This window comes from Helianthus annuus, chromosome 12 (genome assembly GCF_002127325.2).
Source record: "Helianthus annuus cultivar XRQ/B chromosome 12, HanXRQr2.0-SUNRISE, whole genome shotgun sequence".
Lineage (NCBI taxonomy): Eukaryota > Viridiplantae > Streptophyta > Magnoliopsida > Asterales > Asteraceae > Helianthus > Helianthus annuus.
Genome location: NC_035444.2, coordinates 30,022,074 through 30,037,082, shown reverse-complemented (window position 1 = coordinate 30,037,082; position 15,009 = coordinate 30,022,074). Strand labels below are relative to the sequence as shown.

The following is a 15,009-nucleotide window of genomic DNA, read 5'->3' as shown; positions in this document are numbered from 1 at the left end:
AAATCCAAAAAGATTTTCGACAACTGATATTGGAAAGCTGATTTTCAAAATTCCGAGTGCTAAACATGATGATCAACATTAGTTTGGGAAAGTTTGTTTGAAAAAACTGAAATTCTTACAAGTGATTGTCTGAGATTTTAAATGTTAAATCATTTGGAACAATATCTGCATGTAATTTATAAATTTGTCAAATTGTTAAATTTGTGAAATTTATTTCAAGGTAGAGGATTGTGCAGGAAACAGCTTTGAAAGAGGCAGGGTTCGATTTCTGAAGACTTTCCGCATAAAGCCTGAGCAGAGTTTGAGCCAGGTTTCGATTATAGAACCTGTGAAAGTCAGACTTCGATCTCAGCACGACTTAAGGGGGAGTCTGTTAGAAAAGGGGAATCTGAAGCTGCTTGGAGCCAGATTCGAATCCTGATGATCATGCCAGCTGCTAATGCTGAAGAGTGAGAGAAAGATGAGATTGAAGATTAGATCAACATCCAAGGGGGAGGCTAGATACTGAAAGAGAGAAGAAAACAAAGATAGGATGCTTACACTGTCAGATATTTTGGTAGAGCACGAGAAGACTGATCAAGACTGAAGATGTGACATACCGAAGACTCGACACTGAAGACTTCGTCAACATCCAAGGGGGAGTCTGTTGGTGCATATGTCTGTCGACTTCGTCTTGTATCGAGTCTTGTAACTAGAATGATAGATCAAGTCACGTAGAACGAGAAACTGAGAAATATGTGGGATGTAATCATTTCGCACGAAATGGGCTTGCCATTTCGTACGAAATGAACATTGCCCATTTCGCACGAAATGAACATGTCCATTCCATGCGAAATGGAACTCCTATATATAGTGGACTTGAGTCTTGTCATTTAAAAAAAAAACTTTCTGATTCCGGTGTCGAGGTGCTGCCGAAGTGTCTACAGGCTGTAAAACGTTGTTATATCACTAAACAAGACAATAAGAGTGTAAATCAAGCTGATTCAAAGTCGATACGTTTGTTTCCGCCTCTCGTATTGATTAGAATTCTTCTGAACGACTCGTTTTGGTCGTGCAAACGATCCTACAAAAGGTGAGCATAGAAGTTTGATATAACATATAGAGTTCGAAATGGTTTACGCGTAACCAGCATGTAACATGTATAAAGTGAAGGCAAGTAAGTTATCGACAGAGAAATATGCACACATGTGACTGCGAGTTGTAGAATGCGCAACACATATCCCTACTGGGACACGTGAAGTAAAGCCCTTAACAACCCCTGTCCACGACAGGTGCTGAGTCCTAACTATAGCACTATCGTTGCTAAGGTGTCAGGCAACAATCACTGTGTTAACATAACATACGAGCATTCATCGAAAACACATAGCATGCAATAACGATCAGTGTATAAATAGTGTTTGCGTTGTGTGATTGATGTGATTTGAATATAGATAACGTATGTAACACCCAAAAGTGCGTAAAGTAAAAAGGGTACGAGTATACTCATAGATTGTGTTTAACAAATAAACACAGCCTTGGATTGAAGGGAGCGCTGAGAGAGATTAGCCTGAACAGTTAACGATGGCATAACGATAAGCGGCGCGTAAAACATTGCAAAGCGTCAATGGATCGGATGGGAATCCGATCGGATAGCAATCCTATCGGATGGCCAGTCGATCGGGTGATAATCCGTTCGGATGGTCATCCGATCGGGTGACCATTCGATTGGACTGTTACCTCGTTTGGAAGGATGTGCTTGTGTATGATGGTTTGTACTTTGAAGTTTTTGTGTAGCATTTTAAGAACAGAGAAGTATCTCTACCCTTCAGGTTGATCGATTGAACGGCCGTTCGATCGGGCGATGATCCAATAGGTTGGACACTTAGTGAGAACAAGTTCATAGCAGTTAGTCACTCGGTCGGATTGCAATCCGTTCGATGTTCAAAGCTCTTGAAAGTTTGAAATAAAGTTTAAGTGTGGGACCAAGTGCAAGCCGATCGGACGGCTGTCCGATCGGGTGGCAATCCGATCGGACGGCAATCCATCCCGGACGGTCTGATCGTCTTGACAATTGTTTGTTTGAAAGTTTTGTGGTTTTCTCGAGACGGCGTGACAACGTGCCAAACAACAGAACCCTATCTACACTCAGGTGACCCGATCGGGCAGGAATCACCCTGGTCCGGTCGGTCAGCTGTTCGAGACGGTAGTTCATGTTTAACCCGAGGTCGGTTGTCTCGTTGATAGAACTCAGATCTTGAACCAACACAACACTAAGAAGGAGTAGAAGATTAGAACGAGCTCTGATTCAATCGCTTTTGAGTGCATTGAGTGTAAAAGAGTTGAAAGAAAGTTAGAAACCATCTTTCAATCCTTTTCACCATGAATATGTTTAGATCTATGCAAGATCTTTGTTTATTCATGTGGAAATCGTCCAGATCTAAGTTGTTCTTGATGGATTGAAGCCAAAACATGAAGTTCATCAGAACCCCATGATGACATCACCCTAGAACACCTCGAATCCGATGATTTCAAGGTTAAAAGTTAAGATTCAAAAGATAGAAAGGTGAAGAAGTGCGTGTAGATTAGGAAAGTACAAGATTTAGGTGGAAAACTTACAAGAATCGAGAGAAATCGAGAGAAGGAAGCTTGAGAGTGCGGCTAGTCAAACAAGGGAGCTGTCACATCACAATGATGTGACAGGTGGGTATTTATAGGGTTTCCCAAAAAGGAAAGCGGTGAAAGTGGCTGGTCGATCGGGTGGGTCACCAATCGGGTGGTTGTCCGATCGGGTGGCAATCCGATCAGGTGGCAATCCGATCGGGTGGCCATCCGATCGAGCTGTCACACGATCGAGTGGCTCCGACGGTTCAATTTTCGGCGTTTCGTGTTGTGCGTTGAGTTTTGCGGTGTGATAAAATTTCCCATTAATCCCAACTACTATATCTAACATACAATCACTATAATTAACTTGCGATTAGCGTCCGCGATCCGATTGCGATAGTGTTTCGATTGCGTTTTCGATTAATCACCACAATATAAACAAAAATACACATGCACAAGTAACACATAAATAGCACACACATGTAAAACAATATCCAGAACGCATGAATGCGATTGCGATGAGATGAGCGATAAAGCGGTAAAACATGCGATAAATAGCGAATAAATCTCGATTATTACAAGTACTCCACATAATACAACTAATGCGATAAAATAAATAGGTTATCTACAAGTCAAAGAAGTCAAAACAGGAGTTGAGCAAGGAGTGACAGATCGCAATTAGCAATCTTTTCTTCCTTTGACTTCAATCTTGACTTTGACTTTGACTTTCGAAACATGGGGTGTTACTCTCTTAGCATACCACGTACATTCACTTATATATCATCTTATAATCCAGACCATAGGCTTATATAGGATAGTCAATCTACCACGTATATTACTTCGAGCACACGTAATCTTATTGTTGATGCAGTTTTTGTGTTCGATGTTGTTCGAATAGATTAGATTTATTTTATGTTGATTATGTAATAGTCAGCGAAACGGTCAAAAGAACGTGTATTGACCCGTTCGTTTGAAGTGGTCAAACAAAAGGGTTATTCGTTTGACCGTGTGTGTTTGCAAGACAAGGGGGTGTGGCTATAAATACCAATCCTTAGTCATTTGCAACTTTTTGAAGGCTTTAGACTTTGGGGGAGAGATCACCACTTGGTCTCTCCCCGGATGTATGCTCCTTTGGTATGGTTCCGCTAGTTTGTAATCGGGCCGCTTTGTAATGTGTAAAACCCCCAAATTTCGTATGTCATGATATAACATTATAATTTTTGATGCTTTGATGATAAAAAAATGGTAAATAAAGATTTATACCATAAGCAAGGTTAAAGATATAAATACTAAGTTTAAGACGTATCTATATAATTAAAGTTAACCGAAAGAAAGATAACCAAGTTAGTTTGAGAAATGAGAGGTTAGACATGCTCTAAAAGATAGAGGGCTGAAAATGAAAATATATATTAAAACCATTTGATAAAAAAAAGAGGTTAGTGTATGTGTGTGGGGGTGCGATCGAGAGAGAGACAAGGGAGAAACCCTTCTCCTCAAAACATAGCAAGAAATCATCAAATTGAAGGGCAATTGGGCTAAAATCTTATGCATGAGTTAAGAACTAAGATCACCTAAGTGTTCTTGACATCAAGTAAGTTGAAATTTGTGTTTTGGTGATGTTTGATTAAGTGGGTTATGTGTAATCCGTGAATGCATTGTAAAATTAAACAAGAACATTAGTTGACATGAATGTGTAGATGTTATAATATGTTTGAATCTGGCCTAATTGATGGTTAAAAGTGAAAACCCACTTGAAATAGGAACATTATGAAATGTAGTGATGAATCATGTGCAAATTAAGGTGATAATTATGTATGAAATTACTTACAACAAGTGATTGTTAAATAAGGTTTGATGATGAATGAATGTCATATGAAATTAGTTAGAAATTGATGAACTTGATATGAATTAGTTGAAGATTATGCATGAGATGGTTGTACTTTATGTAGTGCTAGTGTTACGCACACCACGTGTTTGATGAAATGCCTAAGTATTGTTTGTTTATGTGGTAAAGATGATTTGTGCACATATGATGGTAATTGGTATGAATCTGTGAAATGATGAGTTGTTAGCTTACTATGCTAATGTAAATATGAATTAAAGATATGAAATTGAAAGAGAGTTGAATGCGAAATTGTAGGCATGAAGGAGGAAGGTACAAGCCTAACCGGTTCGCAAGCAACGCAAAACAAAGGTAAGTTCATATGAACTTCGCTCATGTAGAATGTAGATTTTGTGTTAGTTCTCTTGTAAATAATTGTTCGATGTTTTATGTGGAAATTTATAGTAAAATGTCTTAATGCGATTTGTTAGTAGAAAAAGGGAAAAGTCTATTGACGACCCGTATAAATGGGTCTAAAGTATGAGAATGAGGTGTTCATGGTGATGTAACTACGAGTCAAGTAAGATGAATATGTTATGAAGTTAAGACAACTAGCGATGACTTTTTATAAGTCGAACTAGTGAAGCAAGGAAAATTGAAAAGTAAGAATAAGTATGATCCGTGAGAACAGGTCGGACAAAATAAAATGATTTATGATGATGGAAACTAAGATGGTGCTATATCCAACTAACGGAATTGTCATATGAGAAATTTGAATGAAAAGATGTAAAAATATAATGACATTGTAACGGGTCAAATAATGAAGAAAAGCAAATTGTATTAGTAATATCTTTTTAACCTAACTAACTTGTAAGTTTGTGTTATGGATGTAGGTGAATCTCACTCTTGATAATGGCGAGCTTGGATCGAACACACCACATCGCCCTTTATGCGCTTCCGGTTTAGTCGTCTTTGTAAATGGGTCAAAACACTTTCATAATGTAAATGCTAAGTTTATGTCTAAGATGTTTCGTAAGTAAATTAGGATTTTAAATCTTATTTTTGGTAGTTCGGACAAAACACTTTTGATGGAATCTTGTATGGTTACAACTTGTATGACTTTTGAAACGTGTCATAGAATTTAGTTTGAATGGCGATTGCTAAAAGCAGGGAATTGTATATAGTACGAACGGGTCATGTCCAATTTTTGTTAAAAATTAGTATGTGGTTACTAGTATTTTCGAATGTGAAAAAGTGGGCGTTACAAGTTGGTATCAGAGCCGAGGTTTGAGGGATTCGGGCACGGGATAGGGTGCTCGGACTTAAACCGAAACCTCAAGATATGGTGTGTGTTCGCTCCAAGACGCGGTTAAGGTACGAATTTAGTATTATGATTTCTAGGTTTCATTTTATCGGAAATGGTTAAGAAAAGGGATGTGGAGTTTTGTTATGGGTAATGCCTGGAAATGGTAATTCTGGAAGCCCCGGGGAAAGTTCGGGTGTTACGGTACTCGGGAACGGATCGGAATGGGTAAAAAAAATCAAGCACAACAGCGTTTTGGCTGATGGCTTAGCGTCGCCGACGCCCAGTTGGGCCGTCGCCGACGCCCCAGGGGTGATTCAGAAAGACCCGACGCCCAAATACGCTGTCTACGCATCTTGTGGCCCGACGCCACTTTGAGCATGCGTCGCCGACGCCAGGGAGGGCCGTCGCCGACGCCACTCCCTAGACTTATTTTTCTGATTTATTTTGTTTGTCTTGTTTGATGTATTCCGAGCTCCGAATGCCATAACGCACGTCTAAAGGTCTCAATAAGATAGAAAGGGATCATTTGGACTAAATTTGGTGCATGATTACGAATCAATGAAAAGTATGGTACACGAATGTAAAAGGGAACCTTAAGAAATTTTAAATTCTCATAATAGGAAAGCATGCATATCTTAACAACTAATGATACTACCAATGATGATGGTAAAGATGATGCCCTATGATGACGAAAGGTATGTGGTGTGATCACTATGTGACCGTTAACACCGAGAATGATGAATGGTATGCGGTGTGGTCACGGAGTGGCCGTTAACACCGAGAATGATGAATGGTATGCGGTGTGGTCATGAAGTGGCCGTTAACACCGAGGATGATGAATGGTATGCGGTGTGGTCACGAAGTGGCCGTTAACACCGAGGATGATGAAACGTATGCGGTGTGACCACGAAGTGGCCATTAACACCCGAATTATGAAATAAAAGCATAATAACCATAATTAAAAGGACAAAGGTCAATAAGATGTAAGCATGATGAGATGAAGTAACATGTAACGAAGTGAAAAGTGTGTGAAATTAACGAATGTGTAATAAGTAAGAGAATTAAAGTCATTGAATATGTTAAGCATATTAACATATTTCCTAAACCATGTTGTAGAATATTTCTTAAGGCAAATCCAATAGTTTCGTTAAGCTTCCGAAAATGCAATCATGATAATTGAGATCCTCTAAATGTCAACCGGGTCATATCGAAATGTTTCGAAGTAAGAATATATATGATTGGAAAGTTGTGAATGAAGTTTTAGTTGAGTTTATCAACCCTATGATAAGAGGTATGTGGTGTGGTTATAAAGGACCGTTGACACCTAGCATGAAAGAAAAGAAAGGAAAGTATAAAAATTTAAAATGTTAGAATGAAGTGAACATGACCAAAGAATAAATTTTAATAATGATCTCGAATGATATAGTAGATGGCTGATGAAAACGAAGAAATTTTTAACAAAATATGTTCCGAGTAGCGAATAGTGCGAGAAAGTAAGTAAGAAGGATGAGTGATTCTATCCCCTTATGAACGAAAGGCATGCATGAAATGGCCTATCGTGACCGATGTTGATGATGATGTACAAGTGCAATGAAAGTTATTGAAATATGAGTATGAATGCATGAATGTAACTTGATATGACATGGAAAGTATATCAAGTAATGAATGTAGAAAATGCTTAATGTAAATGACGGACGAAAGAGAGTAAACTCAAATGATGTTGGTCTTAAGTAGGAGAATTCTAGTGTAGACGGAACGAATCGTGTGTGGATATGTAGATATAACTAGGTGACCATGTAGATGTATATGTCATGTAGTATGAGTATGAAATGCATAAAATGTTATTAATATGGTCTACCGTTTTTTGATGGATTTATGTACATAATTCGAAAGTACATGGATAGGGCAGTTGACTTTTAAAGTCAACAATGGGTGATCATCATGCACTGACTCTTAGACAAATATGTTGAAATAGAAAGGTAATGTGCTATGTATTAGATGATTGATGTGTTGTGAATGATGATCATTAGGTTATGTAGATTTGGAATGAAGCGGTTATTAGTATATGTTTTATATATGTTGCAATTGACTAACTAAAGTCAAGTAATGTATGAACGAAAAAGAAAAATGATTGTTTGTGTGTATGCCCACATATGCTAACCGTGTAATGAGTGTAATGATATGTAAGGATGGAAATCTTGACGATTTACTCAAGCATGGATGGCTAACGGGTCAAGAGGTAACAACGAGGAAAAAAATGAACATGGACGCTAAAGGTAAGTGATTCTGATTCACTTCTTAGTATGTATATAGAATTTTCATGTTTATGAATGTGGAGAAATCATGTAAGGTTGTGTAATGAATGAGAGTATTAAGATAAGTATTGACCTTGTTAGACGAAGGTAGAATTCTAAGACGAAGGTAAGTTATTGAAATAAAACGGGTCGAATAAATGCGCAAAGGTAATGTAACGATAATGAAATTCGTAAAGAATAAAGACCTGGGTTAAGGATCTTTGGTCACTTATGTAGGGAAATGTTTTACGGACAATTAGAAACAAGTTTAAAGTGAAACGGATGCAAAACGAACGAGTTATGAGAGTTTTGGTATTAAAATGGAAAGCTGATATGGGCACCACCGTAGCTTACGGTGCCCACCGTAGGTTACGGTGCGCGCTGAAGCTTTTCTTCCACCGTAGGCCAGTCCCTTCTCACCGTAGCCATTTTAAGGGCCACCGTAAGCTACGGAAGCCGCCGTAGCCTACGGTGGAGGTCAAGTACAAAATGTAAAGTTATGCATTCCTGCATTTTTCTTTGATTTCGGACCTCGTGAACCCATCCCAAGCCCCAATAAGCATCTATAATGTACTTCAGCCCTACCAAATGGCTTAACAAGTTACGAGTGAGTATGGAACTCATTTTTTTAAGATTCGAAACGTACCCGAAAGTTAGAAAAAAAAACGTTTATGAAGCGTGAGTAAGAATGGGGTGTTTAAGTGAGTATGCGGGGAAATGAATTAAGTATGTGGGCCAGTATGTATAGTTTTAATTACATTTCAATAGCTGAAACTTGTAAGTAATCATGAATAGGAGTGAGTATGTACATAAGTCTGTACATACGTGTCTTATATGGAGATTATAATTAGGATGCATTAGCAAATCTTTTGGAATGACTTAAGTGTATGTGAGAGCTTGTTAGGTAATTGCCTTAGCATTACAATTGCTAGAAGGAATGACGTATGTACGACGGCTATGGAATGTGATGACAAGTATAGTTGCGTATGACACTTCGAGTGTAATATGAGATACACAAATGTAAGTATTGATTACTCGATTATATTGATAGCGTGATTAAAGCCTTATGTTGGCCCTTGTAATCAAGGGGTAGTCGGTAGAGAAGTTAGAGCAAGTTGGTATACACCCGGCAAGTATAAATGTATGCATTAAATTGCGGTTAACCATGTAGATATGATAAATCATCAATGAAAGAAATATTGGTCTCGGGTAGAGGTCACACGTAGGTGTCGCAAGAAAAGTATGAAAAGAATTATCAAGCAAACACCATGAAAGAAATTTTGCTCGATATCGGCCCAAGAAGAATGGGAAGTATGTTGAAGCTAAATAGTTGGCAACTATCAAAATGATGTATGACATATGATTTTATGTAAATGTCTAGGAATGAACAAGTATGTATATTATGAAAATCATTTCCCTAAGTAAATGTTAGAGGTACGCGAGAATGATCAACTTGACAGATAAGTTTTAAGAAATCAGCTTGAATAAATAAACGATGATCATGGAATAACGTAATAGGATAGCATTGAATCATGAAAGATTGATTTATTATGTGTATTAGACAAGTTTTAAAGTAGTAATGACCGATTCAACATGATGGATGATCGAATGAAAGCATGTTGTAAGTTTGAGGTATGTAATTATAAAGGGATACGTGTAGACCTGTCAGAAAGTATGTATTTAGATTTCGGGGTCGAAACCTTCTTTAAGGAGGGTAGACTTGTAAAACCCCAAATTTCGTATGTCATGATATAACATTATAATTTTTGATGCTTTGATGATAAAAAAATGGTAAATAAAGATTTATTCCATAAGCAAGGTTAAAGATATAAATACTAAGTTTAAGACGTATCTATATAATTAAAGTTAACCGAAAGAAAGATAACCAAGTTAGTATGAGAAATGAGAGGTAGACATGCTCTAAAAGATAGAGGGCTGAAAATGAAAATATATATTAAAACCATTTGATAAAAAAAAGAGGTCAGTGTATGTGTGTGGGGGTGCGACCGAGAGAGAGACCAGGGAGAAACCCTTCTCCTCAAAACATAGCAAGAAATCATCAAATTGAAGGGAAATAGGGCTGAAATCTTATGCATGAGTTAAGAACTACGATCACCTAAGTGTTCTTGACATCAAGTAAGTTGAAATTTGTGTTTTGGTGATGTTTGATTAAGTGGGTTATGTGTAATCTGTGAATGCATTGTAAAATTAAACATGAACATTAGTTGATATGAATGTGTAGATGTTATAATATTTTTTAATTTGGCCTAATTGATGGTTAAAAGTGAAAACCCACTTGAAATATGAACATTATGAAATGTAGTGATGAATCATGTGTAAATTAAGGTGATAATTATGTATGAAATTACTTACAACAAGTGATTGTTAAATAAGGTTTGATGATGAATGAATGACATATGAAATTAGTTAGAAATTGATGAACTTGATATGAATTAGTTGAAGATTATGCATGAGATGGTTGTACTTTATGTAGTGCTAGTGTTACGCACACCATGTGTTTGATGAAATGCCTAAGTATTGTTTGTTTATGTGGTAAAGATTATTTGTGCACATATGATGGTAATTGATATGAATATGTGCAATGATGAGTTGTTAGCTTACTATGCTAATGTAAATATGAATTAAAGATATGAAATTGAAAGAAAGTTGAATGCGAAATTGTAGGCGTGAAGGAGAAAGGTACAAGCCTAACCGGTTCGCAAGCAACGCAAAACAAAGGTAAGTTCATTTGAACTTCGCTCATGTAGAATGTAGATTTTGTGTTAGTTCTCTTGTAAATAATTGTTCGATGTTTTAGGTGGAAATTTATAGTAAAATGTCTTAATGCGATTTGTTAGTAGAAAAAGGGAAAAGTCTATTGACGACCCGTATAAATGGGTCTAAAGTATGAGAATGAGGTGTTCATGGTGATGTAACTACGAGTCAAGTAAGATGAATATGTTATGAAGTTAAGACAACTAGCGATGACTTTTTATAAGTCGAACTAGTGAAGCAAGGAAAATTGAAAAGTAAGAATAAGTATGATCCGTGAGAACGGGTCGGACAAAATAAAATGATTTATGATTATGGAAACTAAGATGGTGCTATATCCATTAAATGGAATTGTCATATGAGAAATTTGAATGAAAAGATGTAAAAATATAATGACACCGTAACGGGTCAAATAATGAAGAAAAGCAAATTGTATTAGTAATATCTTTTTAACCGAACTAACTTGTAAGTTTGTGTTATGGATGTAGGTGAATCTCACTCTTGATAATGGCGAGCTTGGATCGAACACACCACATCGCCCTTTATGCGCTTCCAGTTTAGTCGTCTTTGTAAATGGGTCAAAACACTTTCATAATGTAAATGTTAAGTTTATGTCTAAGATGTTTCGTAAGTAAATTAGGATTTTAAATCTTATTTTTGGTAGTTCGGACAAAACACTTTTGATGGAATCTTGTATGGTTACAACTTGTATGTCTTTTGAAACATGTCATAGAATTTAGTTTGAATGACGATTGCTAAAAGCAGGGAATTGTATATAATACGAACGGGTCATGCCCAATTTTTGTTAAAAATTAGTATGTGGTTACTATTATTTTCGAATGTGAAAAAGTGGGCGTTACATAATGTCATGCTACCGAATTTATACGAGGAAGTTGTTTTATCCGTCTCTAATTTTTCCGTCTTTGAACATAATCACACACTAATCACAAGTTTCGGTCTGAATCATGAACCTACAATTGGTATCAGAGCCATTGTACCCGACTTAGTGAATCTAACCATTTGCTAAGTCACATGAGCTCTTAACTAGTGATTTTTGTGCGTTTTTGTTCAAGATGTAAAAATGGTGTAAAGAAGAAAAACCCAGATTTGGACTTAAATATACGGATCCGAGCTGAAACGGATTACACCAGAGGGTTGGGTTTTATGTTTCACACCAAAATCATCAGGTTGTCATCATTTCTTACCACTTTTGAGGTGTTATATCATCAGATCTGCAGTTGTTCTTCGTTGTGTTCTTGAAGGGGGTGTGGCGGCTGTTAAGAAACGTTAGGGTTTCTTCACATCAGGACCCACGAAGAACATACTTCGTGGACATGTTTGTTGTTTGATGTTTACCCCTCGCGAAGAAACCCCCCTCCCCCCTCATGAAAACCCCCCTGCGAAGAACCCAAAGGTGATGAACCCCCCCATGAAAAACCCTCCACGAAAAACCCATTAGGTGATGAACCAAGTTTTGTCTTATTCGGTGAAGAACCATTGTCTTGTCTTATTCAAGTGAAAAACATTCTTCACTCAAGTGAAAAACATTCTTCACTTGTTTTCAATTTCACGAAAGACTAGAGTGGGCTCAGTCTTTTCCTTATTGGGCCTCATCTGTTATTAATGGGTTGATTGGCAAATTTATTATGGGCAAATGTTTAAAGATGGGCTCTATTGGAATAAATGTTCTAGATGAGACATGGAGTCGTGGACCCATCTCTATTCGTGAGTTGCAAAGTGGGGTTGACTGTTCGTGAAGCTTATTTGAATTAAGCTTTAATGTCAAATTCGGACGGGTTCGGAGCACGCGGAAAGAGGAGGCATGATGAAAACATGATTTTTTTAAACGTGGGGAGTCACGGTTACCGGTGCAAATGTCAAAATTGGTGACGTGACTATTATGGGCCAAAAACGGTATATTTATTTCCGCACGTGAAAAAATTGTTTTGTTATCGGTGTTTGTAAATGCTCGAAAGAATTTTGTTTATTGTCATATTCTCGCATTTGGTAACGATTGAAGGAACCTAGAGAGCCAAGACCGGTCCTATCGAGTTCAGAAAGTCGAAGAGTTATGCCTATGATGGAAGTTTTCGGATTAGGTGTTAGCAGAACTTTCGGGGGGTACAAATCGGATCCTACGGGGCTAGGCGACTTTCTTTATCAACTCGAATATGTAAAGAAGAAAGTCGCTTTCGTGATTTTTAGAAAAACCGAGAACATTTGAAAGATTCTGCTCAGTGGAGAGAATTTGTTCAGTGAAGTTGACGACAGTTCCGTTCAGAGGAAGGAATTTGTTAAGGTTTAGAGATTTTACCAAAGAAATGGGGGATAAAAATTTTCTTATGTTTTGGAATTTCTTCGGTAAATTTCTAAACTCAATCACAGATGGTAGAGTTTGTGATTTTATGGTGATACCAAATGTTCTGCGTGGAATGTTTTGCACAAACACATATTTGAGGATTTTAATTAATTCTCCAGCCAGCGTGAAGGGTTTTGCACGGAAACATACAAGTATCTAAAGTAAACAGTAGTTTCAAAACGCTGTTCACTGAAGACCTGGGGAATTTTTATGAGAGCTGATAGTTCAAGGCTGACAAGTGTGGATTCCAACTCTATCAGAAGTTATAGTTGAGGGGGAATTTGCAGGATTCGGTTTTGGGTTTGATGTTTCTTTGGGATTTTACAGGGATCTGGGTGTAAGTTAATTCGTTGAGTTTGCAAACGATGTACTTGGTCAAGCTGACATCGTGAGTACTAATGCTGAAGATCCGTAGTGCATGACGTGGTCAACTTCACAAAAGCGAGACAATGAGATCTGGATGTAGTTCAACTAAGCGTGCTGGTTGAGCTTGCAAATGATATACTCGGTCTAGCTGACTTCCTGAGTGTTGATGTTGATGATCAAAGTGCATTATGTCACACCCCAACCGATGGCGGAATCATCAGGGCGTGGCACTGAGCGAAACAGATTGTCCAGAAGTTTTCATAACAATTATCATTACTATTTAATTTAAAATAACATGTCCCATACCATGTCTCAAACAGTAAACAAATTATTACAGACAAAATCTAGGCAAGTAGTTCTATTCCGACAACTCAGATTTAAATAGAGCAATTGTTTATCTGCTTCTAGAGACCCTTGATTTCATTAGTATAGACAACTATTTGTTGGACTCTAGAGCCTTATTCTAGCCTCGCTTTCCTAGCAGATAAGCATCCTAAACACCTGTCACATACGTTAAAATAAAGTCAATACACATAGTGTAAAGGCGAGTATACAAGTTTGATAATAGCATATAGAGTTCGAAATAGTTTACACATAACCAGCACGTACACAGCGAAAAACGAAGCATGTTAGTTATCGACATGAACCTATCGATACCAATGACTGCGGGTTGACTGCCCGAGGCAGTTCGTAATACATGATCACCACTGTAATCCATGCAAATAATTGTCCTTAACAACCCCCGCGTGAGCGGGTGCTGAGTCCAAACTATAGTACTATCGTCGTTAAGGCAGGTAGACAGCATTCCATGTGTAAACATAACAAACAAGCATTCATTAAGTCACGTATAACATGTGGTACGGTTAGCGTTTTAAAAGTATTGCGTAGTGTGTTCGATTGTGATTTAGAATAAGTAACGTATGTAACACCCAAAAGTGCGAAAGCAAAACGGGTTCAAGTATACTCACAGCGGTCGATGGATTGAAGTGTTGAAGTCAAGTATCTCATGATCCGAAGAGTAATCCAATCGGATGGTAGTCTGATCAGATAGCAGTTCGTTCAATACTCAACTTCCAATAAGTTGGTTAAGTGTGGGACCCATGTGCTAGCCGGTCGGCTAACCAGTCGTTCGGCTGCCTGTCCGTTCGGACAGCAGTCCGATCGGACAGCACCTTGTCCTGGTCAGCCTGTTCGTTTCGCACTTGGTCTTTTTGATTGTTTGTCGTTTTATCGAGGTATTTTGATAACAAGTCAAATACAGGAACCTCGTCATTACTTGGTTCTCCTGATCGAACAGGAATCACCCAAATCCGATCAGTGAACGGTTCGGGACAGTGTTTAATGTTTAACCTGAAATCGGTGAACCTCATGGATAGAATCCGGATCTTGGGCCACGCAACCACCGGAATGATTAGTAAGTCGGCACAAGCTCCGTTTCTATCGGTTTTGAAGGCATTGAGTGTAAAAGAATGAGAAAACTTGTGATTATTTCTTTCAACTCTTTTATCCT

The 15,009-nt window shown here is 37.8% G+C and overlaps 2 long non-coding RNA genes across 2 annotated transcripts; both read left to right on the top strand.

The window, feature by feature from the left end:
* Positions 1 to 4,108: 4,108 nt before the first annotated feature.
* Positions 4,109 to 5,491, top strand: LOC110896539. Its single transcript, XR_002567974.2, has 3 exons — positions 4,109 to 4,171; positions 4,721 to 4,774; positions 5,296 to 5,491. It is a non-coding gene; the product is annotated as an uncharacterized LOC110896539 (long non-coding RNA).
* Positions 5,492 to 10,687: 5,196 nt separating this feature from the next.
* On the top strand, positions 10,688 to 11,482 carry LOC110896538. The gene is made up of 2 exons (XR_002567973.2): positions 10,688 to 10,741; positions 11,263 to 11,482. It is a non-coding gene; the product is annotated as an uncharacterized LOC110896538 (long non-coding RNA).
* The last annotated feature ends 3,527 nt before the right edge of the window (positions 11,483 to 15,009 follow it).